The following is a 16361-nucleotide window of genomic DNA, read 5'->3' as shown; positions in this document are numbered from 1 at the left end:
AGGTTGACAAAACCCTCTCCCTTAGGACTGTTTAAACTTCCGAAATTTGACGATACACCTCCCAAGGCGCCCATGCCTACTCTAGTTGAGAATTCCATTTTGATAAGCTTTGTGTTACAGGAGTAAGGAGACACATATATTTTTCTTTAAAATCAAAACCAAAATAATCAGGAGTTCATGATCTGCTCTTATTTCCTTTAGTCGTTGGATGTCAGAAATTACAACTATGGAAATCCATCAGTGTCATGTTTTTCGACAGAAAATTTGCAAAATGTCCTTTGTAAACAAAGGAGAACACACCAGTCAATGAAGTCAATGAATGTACATCGTACATGTATCTAGAAAAAATTTGAACAAACATGCATTTTATATGTTGGCTTTGCTGGCTTTCCATGGTTGTAATTGATCGGATCAATTGCAAGTCTTTTTAAGACAGGCCCCTGATCTTATTTTCCTTTTGTCGTTGGATGTCAGAAATGGGGAGCATTTAATGAAGTGATAGGCTGTTGATTTTGACTGATGTTGTTAGAAGCTATGGAAATCCTTACATCTAATTGGCAGAGAGCAAATTTCACCTCATGAAATGCTACCCCATCTTATAACGTGTACTTATTATGCAATATGAAATATAAGTGTTTAGGGTGTATGTTTAAATCCTGTCATTTTAGATGTGATATTATTTATTCAAGGTTACCTGAAAATGGAAAGTCTGGTTGTTGTTTTTTTTTTCACAGCTTTGGTACGCTTAGGAAAATAAGAATTAAGGATTTGGAGTTGTAACATGAATTTGGTTGATATCATTTCAAACTATTTTAAAGACCAGTGGGATGGTCGAAGCTGAAGTTTTTCTTCTGTAGAGAATTAAGTCTACTGTTGTATTTATTTTTGCAATACTTTTATGTTGTACTGTATTTGCATTCCCTCTCTTAACTCTTGATGTGCCAAATGAATCGCATCTCTATGGGGTTAATGTATATTATTTGGAGCTGGTTGGTTACAACAGCATGTTAAAACCAGTAGTTCTTTAAAAAAATACTTAAGGCCTTGTCACATTTGTTCTGAATCAAGCAAAATTGAAATGACTCTTGTTCAACCATCAGCTAGTCAAGTTTACCCCACTATTCAGCTCTTACAATTTGTTCAATAGGTTTAGAATGATGTAGGAATTTTTAAAGGATACTCTCAATGCAGTAAGAATGTACTTTGAACACTGTTCGATATTCTTTCTACTTCAAATGGGGTATTTTGTTTTAGGAAGGGGGGAGGGTTATGGAGCAGTTTGATACGTCCATGGATAAAGCAACTCATTTTATTTATGCAAATTTATGCTAGCATGTTTAGCATTAAAATGTTAATTTATGTTGGTTAATATTCTGTGGACTTATCCATTGATCAAATAAGTTTCTAGATGTTAAATATTTGTTTAGTAATTATTATAATTTACAAAAGAGAAGATAAAACTATTAATTTGAACTTACTTTAACGAAACGGAGGAGAGCTTCGTGTCCGATCCGGGACGTTTCTTCAGTTCATCTGAATTGGCGGGGAAAATGGCAGCGACAGTTTCCCAACAATTCAGACGAGCTGAAGAAGGGTCCCAGATCGAATGTTAAACTGTTCTCCGTTTCGTGAAAGTAAGTCCAGATGAATAGGTTTATTTTCTCTTTTGTAATTTGACTTTTTTCCTGGATGAATCAAAACATACATCAGTTTAGTTTTATCATTTATTATTACTCTAATTATTGTTGGAGATATTGTAGCATCAGCACATCAATATTAGTTATTAAAGAACATTTTCAGTATCGACTGACATGAATTTGAAATTATTGTATAAAAGAATATAGGTAGGGAGAAACTAATATATAACTTTATGATACATGCATGTGCGTACTGGTATATGCACTTGATCAGTGCATTATATGTTTCAGGAGAAATAAATATACATGTAACTGTAAATATAAAGAGAATATTTCACAGAGTGCACTGTATTGGTTCATTATTGGTGTTTTAATCTCCTAGGCTCATATTCTCAATAGAGGTTTCAATTGTACCATGTAGATTTTTTATTATTATGCTTCATTCGATCATGTATTTAGTGGGCTTTACAAAAAGCATGCATGTGTAATTGGATTTTTCTTTTATAGCATACACAATGAAATTGCTTAATTACACGTATGTAGGAGAAATCTGCTTAGTCCTTGGTTTTGTACCATGGTACAATTGAAAACTCTTTAAGAATATTGGCCTTATAGTCCTCATCTGCTACCCATCACTCATTCTGATCATAATCAGGGGTGTGAGAGTTCAGATTTTTATCTGATTTCAGATTTTTTTCGTTTTGATTTTCAGCTTAATTTCAGCTTATTTTTGGCTTTCCTCTGTACAAAAAGTATGGGAGCTCTTTCTATTTCAGACTTTTTCTACAAGTTTCAGCTTTTTTCAGATCTTTTTATTTGTGACCACTCACACCCCTGCATAATCGACCCCCCCCCCCTTTCTCTCTCTCCTCTTTTTACAATGTACTCTAGTGACCAAACTCATTTCTCTGTCTTTACACATCGTTTGTGTCACATTAGACAAGTGTAAATTATTTTATGTTGAATCGCTCTATACCCCTTCACTCTTCCCTTCTCTCATTCTACCCCTCTGTCCTGATGACAACCCCTCCCCCTCTTTTACTTCCCTTCTCAAGGTCAGCGCACAATATGTGATATAATAAATTTTTGCATTACATGTGAAAGTTCCAAGAAATACGGTTTGAAGTTCGGCATGTTAGGAGTAATCAGTACATAATTTTGCTTTGCTGCAAGACCTGTGGTCGAAGTAAAGTCCAAATCGGCTTCAAGTTGCAGCCAATGATGATGTCATTATGATTTGGATGTGCTTTTATTCCTACATTGTACAGGAAGGCTCAAACTAGACTGAATTTCAATTTCAGTAGTCCTACCACTATTCTGAGTTCTGATCGCTAAGATTTTATTGGTTGGGATGTTCATATCAAATTTTATTACAATTGTTTAAAATTCGGATCGCAATGAATCGCATAGTGTGCGCCTGGTTTAAAGTCTATTCTCTCTCTCTCCACGTTTTTAATTCGATATTGTTCAGAAAAGGTACAATTCATTCCTTTTCAGCATTCATTGGCTCTACTTGGCCAAACAGTTATCTCTGAAGAGATCTTCTTTCTTTCTTTCTTTCTATTCATGGCTACCCTGCAGTAGTCAACGGTTCCATGACGTTTGCTCCAGCGACAATTGCTCCGATGGAAAGTCTGCACATTAAGCCAAACATAAAACCTAACATCCCAAACTAAATAAACCCTAATCCTTATCTTTATATTATTCTGAACCAAAAACTCTATTACAATCCTAACTCTAAATCTATGCCCTATGAGATATTAATAAGACAGGAGCAAATGTTGCAGGAGCAATTGTCGTGTAACCATAGTCAACACATACCATTCCCATATGCACAAAGTAGGCAAACTCGAATGCTCATATCAAATTTGCATGAAAGAGTACTTTTAATTATTTAATGTTCCTGACACAGAAATGAAAACAAGTGCATAATTATGAAGACATTCCCTGTTCATACATATAAATATAACAGTACTGAAATTCATTGATAGAAGACAATTGAAGACACATTTTAATCCATATTTGACTGTCCATTTTTCAACCCATTGTCCACATTTTTGATACTGTTATTACATCGTCGAACAAGAAGTACATGTCAAAGGCATACGACACTATCAGTTTGAAAAAAATGATACGTTATTCAAATAATTAGTATTCAAGGAATGCTTGAGACTGCTCTTCCTGCAGTCAATATTGGCTTTAGACGGCAATTTGTCAATTTCTTTGTTACATAAATCAAATTCCTACAAAAATACTGTGATTCTGGTAATTTTGAAGACATCACCAAAAGGGCTTTCAATGATCTGTCATAAAACGTAAAAAAGGTGAAAGACTGTATTTTTCAATATCAGCCATATTGCTGTTTTACTTGCTAAACAACATGTAAAGGTTAAGGGGGTGTGGCAAGAAATTTAAAATTCATTGTAGGTCAATCTTACAGGGTTCCCAGCCCATCAGGGAAAATTATTTTACTTTTTTCCAGTCAGGGAAAAATCAGGATATTTGATTAAAAAATAACTAAAATCAGGGAAAAATCAGCTAATTTCTTCAGCCCAAAAGTCGAAAGCACAGTTGTCAGTCAGACTCTTTTTGTTGCATATCCAAAACAACATCCATTGAATGACTACTTATGGTGGTACAAATTAGTTTTACATATACATTATTGTTTTTATACTGAAAATACATGTAATTCACTGGCACAATAACTTAGAAAACATGCAAAACTGGGAATGGGTTTAAACAATTATCAGGGAAATTTTAAACTTCATCAGGGAAAAATCAGGGAACTTTGTTTTCTTGAAAAGCTGGGAACCCTGATCTTAGATCACAAAATCGATCATTGCTTTTACAATCGATTGGAAATTTGCATTTAATTATTAGTCTGCTTCTTGCATCAGAAAGTAATTAATTTTCCATATATTGTAGAAGAAATTTATTCATCAATTGCAAATCAAAATTTACCCTTGATGGCAAATCATTTTCTTATAACATCCCCTAAATCGACCCATGGGTTAAGATGAATTGATCGAGTTTGATTACATTTGTGACTGAAAATCTAATCAAATGTTAGGAATCAGATGTATTTAGAATAAAAAAATAGGGGAGGAGGTACGAAAATGGAATAAATTTTGCATTCTTTCATTGCGATATTTTAAATATTCTTTTCCTGATTATATGAGAATTTTAAATTTTCAATGCAGTGCATGTACAGGCATTTTCATATATGTGCAAAATTCATATTCTTTATCATCATTTTTACCACTTGCAAATCATAAAAAAATAGAGGTGGGAGGTACAAAAATTGAATAAATTTTGCATTCTTTCATTGCGATATTTTAAAGATTCTTTTCCTGATTATATGAGAATTTTAAATGTTCAATGCAGTGCATGTACAGGCATTTTCATAAATGTGCAAAATTCTTATTCTTTATCATTTTATTCACTATAAACATGAGCAAAAACATTACAGCAGTATTTGATGAGTGAAAGGCAAATTACATGTATCTTGACATTAGAAGGCTTGATAGAGGTATTAAACTTTGCACTACATGTACATGAATGCTTCATTATATGTCTCTCTTTGATTATTGTGTATTAATTTTTTTAAATAGCCTTAAAACTGACATACTGAAGCTTTTCAACATGCCTCATCGGAGTAAAATTGTATGAATGACTAGAACCCTAGAGCGAGACAATATGTAATAGAACCGAAAGAGACAATGGACACTAAACGGCGAGCTGTGATTGGCTGTCAAAGTAAACAATTTAGGCTTAGTACCAGCCATAAATTGAAGCGAAGCAACTAAAATAACGCTAAAATTTCACTCACTTGCGCATGCTCGAGGCTGCGTATATCCAGCTAACAGACCCGATTCTGTGCTGCCAGAAGGAGTTCGTAAGAACCCTTGCGTTATTTCAATTGCTTCACTTCAATCTACGGCTGGTACTAAGCCTAAATTGTTTACTTTGACAGCCAATCACAGCTCACTGATTAGCGTCCATTGTCTCTTTTGGTTCTATTATATATTGTCTCGCTCTAGCGTTCTAATCATTCATGCGATTTTACTCCGATGAGTGCATGTCGAAAAGAATCAGTATGTCCGTTTTTAAGGCTATTTTACGATTTTGCAGTACCAAACACTTATATTATGAATTCATCATATTTATAACATAACAATAAGGAGCAGATTGTCTACACAATCATTTCAAAATTACAAATAAACAAACATGTACTGTCCTTTGTAGGCCTACTGTAAAACGATTTTGATCCATTGTTTGACCAGAAAACTCAAGCTGGACTTGAAGGCAAGAAATGGGATAAACAAAAAAATAATTGAAACATATTCAGCCTGGATGTGTGTACTGTATCAAATGGAACATCAGTACTGATTTGAATACCACAAAATACAAATCAAGATTCGAGAAATATGTAGTTGCGGATGTATGGGAAGATGAATTACCTTTCTTCATATGATACATCATACAAAAAAGAAATATATATATACTAATGTGACCATTTACTAGTACAAAATGTGTCAATAATAATGCAGCAATGAGTCATCAATACTTATAGAGAAGACATGATTAATTTGAACATGCACATATGATGAAAAGTCACTTTGAAATGCTTGAATCAGAAAATATTTATAAGAATGTCCTTTAATTGATTCACATAAAAACTGAGTTGAACATTTTTTTAGAGAGATGTATTTGTATCTCATCCATATCATATACATGTATGTGTATGCATGATGCACCTGAATGAAATACTGAAAACACAACCTAATTAACAATATCATCATGATCATCATGATCATCATGAATGTCTTTTAATGCTTCAGACAAATAAATCCCGCTTTCTGCTTTAAAATGCTTAATGCTCTTCATCATCATTACCACCATCATCAATGTCATAGTTGCTGTCATCGTCATTGTCACCAAAACCATCATCATCATCTTTATTATTGTCACCATAACCATTATCATCAACATCACCATCAATGTCATCAACATCATCATCACCATCTTGTCATCATCATCATCACCATCATTGTCATCACAAACATGCAAGTAACAACATTGCCATCATCATCACATACTCATCACCATGGTAATTTACAAACTTCAATCTTTACAAGAAAGATATATACACAGACTGATAGTACTACTATCAGAAGGCATGCAATTGTACCTGATAATTATCATTCTCATTTGAAAAGAACTTTCTCATACTGCATACTCTATCTTGGCCAAAACATAACGGAAAATTGGAAATGCAATCATATCCACATGATGAAAATACCAGAAACAGGATTCTCTTCCGAGCTTATCTCGGAATCCTCTGTATCTTGGAGTTCTTGAACAGAGGTGTTGTGGATCAGTGGATAAGTCTCTGGACTTTGAACCACGAGGTCCGGGGTTCAAATCCCATCGCAGCACTCGCGTCCTTGGCAAGGCATTTATCTACATTTGCCACTCTCCACCCAGGTGTAGTAAATGGGTACCCGGTAGGAAGGAATTCCTTGATTGCTCGAGCGTCCGATCAGGATAGCCATGCTAAAGCCGGGGTAATAGTATGCAGCGCTTAGAAACTTTTGTATAAAGCGCTATATAAATGTTGCATATTATTACTATTATTGAATAGGAACGCTCTCCTTTTAATATGATTTTACTTGTCCTAATCCTCTCCATCTCCCTTCAAATCCTGAAATGGGAGACTTCCTGTCCTACACACAGCTCAAGTCACTATTCTCTGAATATCTCCTGCAGTTCTTTGAATCTTGGTCTTCTTGAACTGGAACATCCTCCTCATGACTTTCCTGGTACTAAGCCTCTCCATCTTCCTTCAAATTCTGGAATGGGAGACTTCTCATGTTACACACAGCTCCTCTTATATCTCCTGCAGTTCTCTGAACCTTGGTCTTCTTGAACTGGAACATCTTCCTCATGATTTTCCTTGTTCTATTACATCCTCTCCATCCCTCTTCAAATCCTGGAATGGGAGACTTCTCATCCTACACAGTATTCTCAGAATATCTGCGGAAATCTTCTGAACCTTGGCCTTCTTGAACTGGAGCATCCTCCTCATGAGTTTTCTGGAATGGGAAAATTTCTCTTCCTACATGTAGCTTTTCTCAAAATTTGCTAAACACCTCAAGATCCTGAAATCCTTGAATGAATTGGAACATTCTTGTCCTCTCCGTTGCCTCATCACCATTTTCTTTCTCCTCTCTAATCCTGGAAATGAGGACTAATTTTATTTCTCTTTGGCTTTCTTTGAAATTCAATATTGTCTATGCCTTCCTCTTGGAAGTATTAAATAGAATGGTCCATCTTTAATTCTCCTCCTCATTATTATCTATGTCCGTTTCCTGGAGTTCTGAAAGTTTATCGGCTAAAGCCTGTCCAAACGTCAGTCTATACTTGGGGCTGTAATGGTCCAAGAGAGAATAGATGGTCTCAAAGTAGGGTGCTGCGATATCCTTGGAGATGGTGTCGTATTCATGTCCAATAATCTAGGAAAAAATAATAAATGAGAAAGAAAGAAATGTCATACATGGAATTGTAATTACTCATGACTCTGTAACATAAGGTTCACATTTTCAATTCAATTGTACTATTATAGTTCACAAATTACAAGATGATCTTTGTATTCACATCCAATGAACTGAAAGAGAAATTGAGAAGTGAGAAATGATTTTGAGAACATGGGACTGCGAGTGATTAAAACACTAAATATTAGAGGGGTTCACATTTGTAACTCTTGGTGGTATGCTCCCCACGGAGTGGAGAAAGTGCATGCATTGTATAATCTGGAGGAGAAATGAGAGATGAAAAAGAACTTTTCAGATTGTGGGATTGTTTTTACAGTCTGATAATGATAATGCCAGTGAACATGACCACCTGATGGTTTGAAGTACAAGCTTGCCACAACGAAAAAAAAAATGTTCATTGAAATTAAAACCTATCAGAACAAACATACGTGTAGCCTAAAGCCATCTTAAGAGGTCAATAAACTTGTGTAGAAAAGATTTGCAGGAAAATGCCCCTAGGGAGTGGAGAAAGTGCATACATTGTATGCAGGCAAGCCAAACACCGATGACCAGATGACATTTCTGTATTAGGCAAAAGGCGTTGGTCCGATATACAGTACATATTGTATTGAAAGTTACCATGGTAACATGACTAAACTAATAAAAAACCAAGGTGACATTGCCATTTATCATCTACATGTACAGCAAAGTTTCTTACACATAAAACAGTCTTCACAAAACATAGTCCTTTTATTTTTTAAGGTTCCCCAGTGCTCAATAGAGTACAGTCACCTCCTAACAGTCAGCTGTTGTCCCATACCGGTGACATAGTATTTGAAGAATGATGTTAGAATAATTTTCTCAGCGGGACACTCTACCCTCTTATGACACGAATATGACCCACGTTCAAGGGGAAGTTGGTGATTGGCCATTGATCGCTATAAAATTGCTGATTCGTCTACTGCCAACTTGTCCACTCATCACATGGTCTACCTTTATTTAGCCTAATGCCATTCTGTCCAACATTTCGTCTAAAAACCATTTGGTCCAATCCTCAATTTGTCTAATCACCAGTTCGTCAATGAACATTTCGTCTCATAACCAGTTGGTCATCCATTTTATTTTCATTCATTGCACTCAATGAACACTCAGGCCAATTAGACCAAATGGTATATGGACTACATTGCAAATGACTATTGGACCAACTGGTTATCAGATGAAATGGTGAGTGCACAAAATGGCAATTAGACCATATGTGGACAGTGGATGAACTGATGGTAGACCAAATGATACGAGTTGGTAATTGAACGAATTGGCATTAGACCAACTGAAAATAAACCACTCGATCGAGGCACACCTAGATCATGGGGCAAAGGGAGAATGTGGCCCTTTATTAATAGACTTTTTTTCTCTTGTCATTCTTTTTATAAAGGGAAAATGCTCTCCATGCACAGACCTGTCTTCATCAGTGGTGAGCACTTCCCCCCCCCCCCTGGTCACCTTTTGGTAAATTCCAGTGCCCTGTAAAATAAAAATTTAGCTAATAATATTATCATTGAGGGAATGATTTTCATAATTGATTATACACAAAAATCAAAGCAATGAATTGTAAAAAATCCCCCTATTGTTAAATAAGCTTGATCTTATTGGGCCATGAAATTTAATCCAATCCAATTTTGTCTAGTACCATGTTTTGTTTGATCCATTTTTATACCGTCTGTGGATTCATTTCACAAAGAGTAAAAAATAGAACACAACTACACTTTAATATCAAAACGCAACTTGATTTTCAACAAATTCAATTATTTTCATAAGTGAATATGAACGGATTGATTAGAAAAAAGAATCAAAGACATTGATATTGATACAATCCCCTTTATAAGAAGTACGGAGCAGGGGAAATATGAATTGGAGCGAATTCACCACAGAAATGCTTCTAAAAGGAGCCCAGGTGGGTGTTTACTGTTTCATATAGCGGTTCATATTAAAGTTAAGAGCAACTTTAAGAACAAAGTTCTGGTGATCCTTTCTTACATTTGCTAAACCATCGCCAATGAACATTTTGGTTTATACAATTTACCACAAGAAAGGATCACCAGTCGTTCTTACTTATGAACAGCTTTATGAAACACCCACCTGGAATTTAAAAAAAAATCACATAGGGTTTAATATGAACTGTATTAACACATACCGTACTCAGCAAATTAGGTCTGTAGCCAAAAAGTACATGCATTCTTGGGAGAAAAAATCTCATGGAGATATTAGTCATACAAGTCTCCAATGTAGTAGCAAGTAAATGGCTTCCAATCTACTTTAGATAACTATACAGTATGCTGTATACATGTACATGGCATTCACACATGGCCTTATAGCAACATGGCATGTTTGCTAGAAGACAGAATTTGAATGGGTGAAAGCAGTTTGATCGTGACAGTTCACTGCGATTAATCTCTTCACAAAATGATGGTTAATGCTCTTTCATGCTTGGTTTATCCAGTGACACGACATTTGCTCCGGCGACAATCGCTCCAGGCTTTATTTCATCTAAGATATTGGGTTGGGGTTTCACATGTTGGGTTTAGGGTTAGGATTAGGATAGGGTATACATGTACATATACCTGGTTTAAAATCCAAGGTGAAAGTTGGTCATTCCAATTGTGGGTGGAATTTATAACGGAGCAATTGTCGCCGCAGCAAATGTCGTGGAACTGGTTCATCCTAGTGCTGTTAAAAGAACTCTTTGATCTGAAAATGGGGAAGAGTGAGGATACAACAAAGATAGAAAAAGAGAGAGGAGGAAACAGAGAAAGACAAGAGAAATAGAGACAAAACGCATACACACAGTACAGAGGGGAATGACTGTCATACTGCTTTACATTTCGAATGATACTATTTCATCTTGTGTGAAAGAGCTAAGTACAGCTAGGCTTGGTATGTCCACTCTGAGGCTCATAATGAGATGCAATCATCAAGTGACTGGGGTCCCCGCTTCCTCTCGGTATGAAAAAAAAGCAGTGGTCAATACACAAAGATAGAGAGAGAGATTCAAATAACAAAATAACAATCCTTTATTTTTTTCATTTCTAATGACACATTTCCAACCTATATTCACTGAGTGATTGGGGTGAATGGGGTCCCATTTCTCTCTCAGTAAAAAATAGAAATGATCAATGGTCAATCACATACACAAACACACAGAAAGAGCGCAATTCATGTTAAATTTCTAATTACACAATTTCATCTCGTGTGAAAACACCAACTGTAGCTAGGCATGGTATGGTATGTACTCCAGCGGGAGGCTGGTAATGAGATACATTCACTGAGTGATTGGGGTCCCCCTTTCCTCCCAGTATGAAAAAGCCAATCAATGGTATCTACTGTAGTCTTTTGTTTGGACGAAGATCATAGTGTGGAGCAACTCCAGTAATGAGATACAGGCACTGAATGATGAGACCCTATTCACATCAAATAGTTGATTCAGTATCAACATTTCTTTTGATTTTTTTTGATTGACTGGAAAGCTCTTTCGGTAGAGCAGGAGTTTCGGATTCCAGTGACCCGGATCGATTCCCACTTGGTGCGCTAGTGCCCTTTGCAGGGTTCCCAGGTTTTCAAGAAAACGAAATTCCCTGATTTTTCCCTGATGATTATTATCATTATTTAAACCCATTCCCAATTTCGCATATTTTCTAAGTTGTTGCAGTGATTTACATGTATTTTCAGTATATTCAGTATATTCAGTATAAAAACAATAATGTAAAACTAATTAGTACTATTACACCAGGCACCATAACCACCATAACCAGTCATTCAATGGATGCTGTTTTGATATGCAAAAAAATATAACAGAGTCTGACTGACTACCGTGCTTCGGAATTTTGGGCCGATCAAAATTCCCTGATTTTTCCCTCATTTGAGGCATTTTCCCCTAAATTGAGGTATTTTTTATCAAATTCCATGATTTTTCGACTGGAAAATTTAAAACAATTTTCCCTGATGGGCTGGGAACCCTGCCTTTGGTAAGGCATAGTCCTCATTACCAGGTCCCTCGGAGAGGACCTTCAGCCGTTGGTTCTCTGGTTGCTTGCTTACAAGCAAATCATGCTTTCTTCACAATCACATACAAAATCACCACCTTTGTCTCTATAATAAGAAACCCAATATCAATTTTCAAATGTCTTGCATTCAAATATATTGCAAAACAAAATGTGTGCCCTGATCACACCAAATAGGATCAACATTCAATTGAAGAAGTAGGAGGCGCTTTATGAAAATTGCCAGCACTGATGATTTCAATCAAATCTTTTCTTTTAATTGACTGAGCAGCAATGGTCTTAGTACTGAGAGACCCAATATAAATTTTAAAATGAATTGCATTCAGACACAGAAAATGTACATGTACATGTACGCCCTGATCACACCAAATAATTAATTTCAAAACATTTGCTCCTGTGACAAATGCTCCGCTGTAAATTCCACACACTAATGGAATGACTAACTTCAACCCTGGATTTATTTTTATACCCTAACTATCCTAAAGTTTCCTGACCCTAATCCTAACATAAAACCCTATCACAACCCCACCCCTATATCTTTATAGATTAAATGAAACCCAGAGCAACTGTCCCAGGAGCAAAAGTTGTGTCACTAATAATTAATTCAGGATGAAGATACAAATTATGAGCTGGGGGTGTTTCATTAAAAAATTGTTAACACTGACTAAAAGTTATCAGCTCTGATGATTTCAGTGAAATCTCTGGCTTTGACTGGCTGAGAAGCAAAGGTCTAGATTGGGAAACCCAGTAAAAATGTTCATTGTCTTGCAATTCAAACAATTCATCAATTTAAAAGAAATGTTCCTGCACTGATCAGGTAAAACCACATCTAAAATTAAATGTGAACAGGGCCAATAAACATACATTATGGTGTTGTCAGAAAGAGTTGACTGCACCATTGGCTGTTCCAATTAAAATAGCAATGGGCAAAAACAGTTTCATGATACTGTTTACTATAGCATGTACATGTAGGCCTACATTACTCTCATACAAATCAAATGTACTGTTTGTTTTCGTGTGAAGATTCATCCAGTAACAGTGAAAGGTGTGAGATAATTTAGAAAAGGTGAGAAAAAAAGAATGAAATATGGGGGAAATGTTTCTAATTTTACTTCTTATTTTGTGCAGGTGATTCACTTCAATGCAAAGACTGATAGAATAGAGTAAATAAAAAAAATTAATGTATTTGACTGAACTGAAATTGAATTGAATCTCCTCAGTCCTCATACATATAGATCTATCTTTTCTCTATGTGTACAGAACACTGTAAATGTTAAGTTCACAAACATACATTTGCTTTGGAAGATCTCATTAAAACAACCATTAGCATTTACTGCTTCATTAACTGACAAACCTGCCCTTTGATTTATGCTTCATGGGTGAAACTAAAAATGGTATGCAAAACTAAAATAGTATGCATACATGTACATGCCACAAATATCAGTGAGTGCAATTATTGATAGCAACTCACTACAGTAAAATACTTTCAATTTTCAAGGATTCTTTGGATAGGGCCTCTTTTAAAAAGGCACATTCATACAACACAAATGGGAGAAAATTAGAAAGAGGTAAGAAAATATATCTGCCAATCTATGTTTGAGTCATTGTAATATTCTCAAATAAATTTTCTTTATATTTTGTTGTTTTTACAATAAAACCCTAATAACTAGTGCATCATCAAAATCAATTTGCAAAAAAAAAACCAAGCATTGTTACCCTCCCTTTAATAAGTATATCCTTTGCTTATATCATTTAACCTGTATGCAATTTAGTTGCAAAGTCAAACAATTCCATAAAAAAATAATTCAAAATGAACAAATGAATACATTATTGAATTATATAAATTTTGATATCAATTAAATAAATGAATTACGGTGTACAATGTAGTTAAAGTAACTAATAAATGAATATTATGAATGAAATTTATAAATAAAATATACATTGTACATACTACAAACTAAAATGATCAATCAATCAATCAATTAGTCAATTCACTGAATAATCCATAATCTAATTTTAAAACAAGAAAGAAACCAAAAGCATGCACATCCCCATTAAAATGGGGGAACCATCTTTAGGCTAGGCCAAGCCAAAACAGATGGTAGACGTGTGACTCGTTCTCATTTCTCCAAATGCTCGATTACCGGAGCTCATAAAATGATCTCATAACTATTATTAGTCATTGATCACCATTCTCAAGTACATTGGTCATCATTACTCATCCTCCAGAACGCAAAGTTTTCTGATGACGCCAATATAATAATACTTTTTCCACATGGTCCAAAGTGCTCACAATTTCAGTTTAACTTATTTATACAAACAAAAATAATCAGAATGACATATTAAATGAAGGCAGATGCCTAGAACAATGATGGGGATTGTCTTAATGTGAGAGGGAGTTTGTTCCATTCCAGGATGAAACGGAAAATGATCTATCTTCTGTCTGTTTTCTTTTAGTTGGATACATGTTTATGTTAATTTATAAAGTGGGTCCTCAGAAGATCTAGTTCTTCTACCTGGGACTTAAATTTCTAAACAATCAGACATATATATGATATTCATTTAATGGAAACAGTGGCGTAATGTGCCAACATTTTTGAGGGGGCGAGATGTGGAGGATGGAACAAAAGTTATAAAAACATGCAAGTGAGTGAAGCAAACAAGCAAAAAAATGAGATATTTTTAATATGCAATATATAAATTTTGGATAGATTTTGAAATGACACGCAATATTCAAAATTTCACTCTCTCCCTTTCTATTTCTTTCCTTCCTCCTTTCTTTCTTGGTCATGAAACTTTATTGGGGGAGAGGGGAGCATCCTCCCCCAGATGTATGCCAGTGAATGGAACTGTACACTGATAAATCTTCAATCATGTACAGTTACACACAAAAAGGGGAGGGCTACCCTGACATATATCTATATAGTTAACATCTATATAGTTGGTTTTAACTAGTTGGTTTATACCTCGGTCACATTTGCTCTACTGCAATTTGAAAACAGCCGTTTTATTCATTTTAATTTAAACCATATCTATGTAGCCTAAATATAGGTGGTCTGAAAACTGCTGTTTTTGACTCGCTGTACGGCCGCCATAGAGCAAATGTGACCGAGGCATCAATAAGCAGAAAATGAGAAGAGAAAATACACCAAAGAATACCCCTCTCCCAGGGTTATAATTTAACTGTAGCAAGGACTTATACCATGAGTACAATACAAGAGTATGTAATATTGGCCCAATCGCAGTTTTTTTAGGTCCTCTGTTGGTGGAGACAAGAATGGGCTTGCACAAAATTGTTTTCTTTTTTCAACAGTATTATTTATTTTTTTAGGTTGTGATTAATATGATGTCCATAAACATACTAATTCTTCAGCATCTCGTGCATCTTTTGAAACCAAAGTTGTGACCTTTAAAGGTTACTGTTTTTTTTTTAAACTTGCATGTCAGATAAAAAAATTTTTTAATGCAATATCAATCATATCATGAACATATCAAATACAAATCAGTGTTTTCAGCAAAATTAATAACTGTACATTTATATTATATAAATTATATATATATGTATATACTCGACTCTGCATATCAATAATGGTACTATTATTATTATCCAGCTTAGTTTTTTCAGCAAAATTTGTAATTCAGCAAAAATTATTCAATTAATGATTATTTTTACTACTAATGATAAAAATCAATTCATAGCTTAAAAAAGGCCCAGTTGAATACGATTTCAAAAATAGAATTAGAAAGAAATACATTAAGCCATGTGTGAAGGCGTTTGAAATTGAAATAAGTAATGTAGGCTACTGTACATGTACATGTAGGTTACTTAGTCTGTGATGGAGAACGAGGTCAATGACTCATTTGAGACTTAGTTTAATAGGAACTCGCCTTCAACGTTGACGATGAGTGGGGGGGGGGTCTAGTCTACTGCCCTCTACTGTCATGGAGCAAATATATATATGAGATTGCATTAAAAAATTAGAAATCTAGCATTGTCACATTGCCTTAAGGACCAACTCGGGGAAAGGAAAAGAAGATAAATTTTTTAAGAAGAAAGTAGTATAGGTAGAAATAACTATTTATAAAAACGTCTGCAAATGCATCTGAATTCTAATCTCTGTGTTTCATAACCTTTT

The sequence above is a fragment of the Lytechinus pictus genome, chromosome 19, assembly GCF_037042905.1.
Source record: "Lytechinus pictus isolate F3 Inbred chromosome 19, Lp3.0, whole genome shotgun sequence".
Lineage (NCBI taxonomy): Eukaryota > Metazoa > Echinodermata > Echinoidea > Temnopleuroida > Toxopneustidae > Lytechinus > Lytechinus pictus.
The sequence above is the reverse complement of the archived record's forward strand: the minus strand, read 5'-3'. Positions refer to the sequence as shown.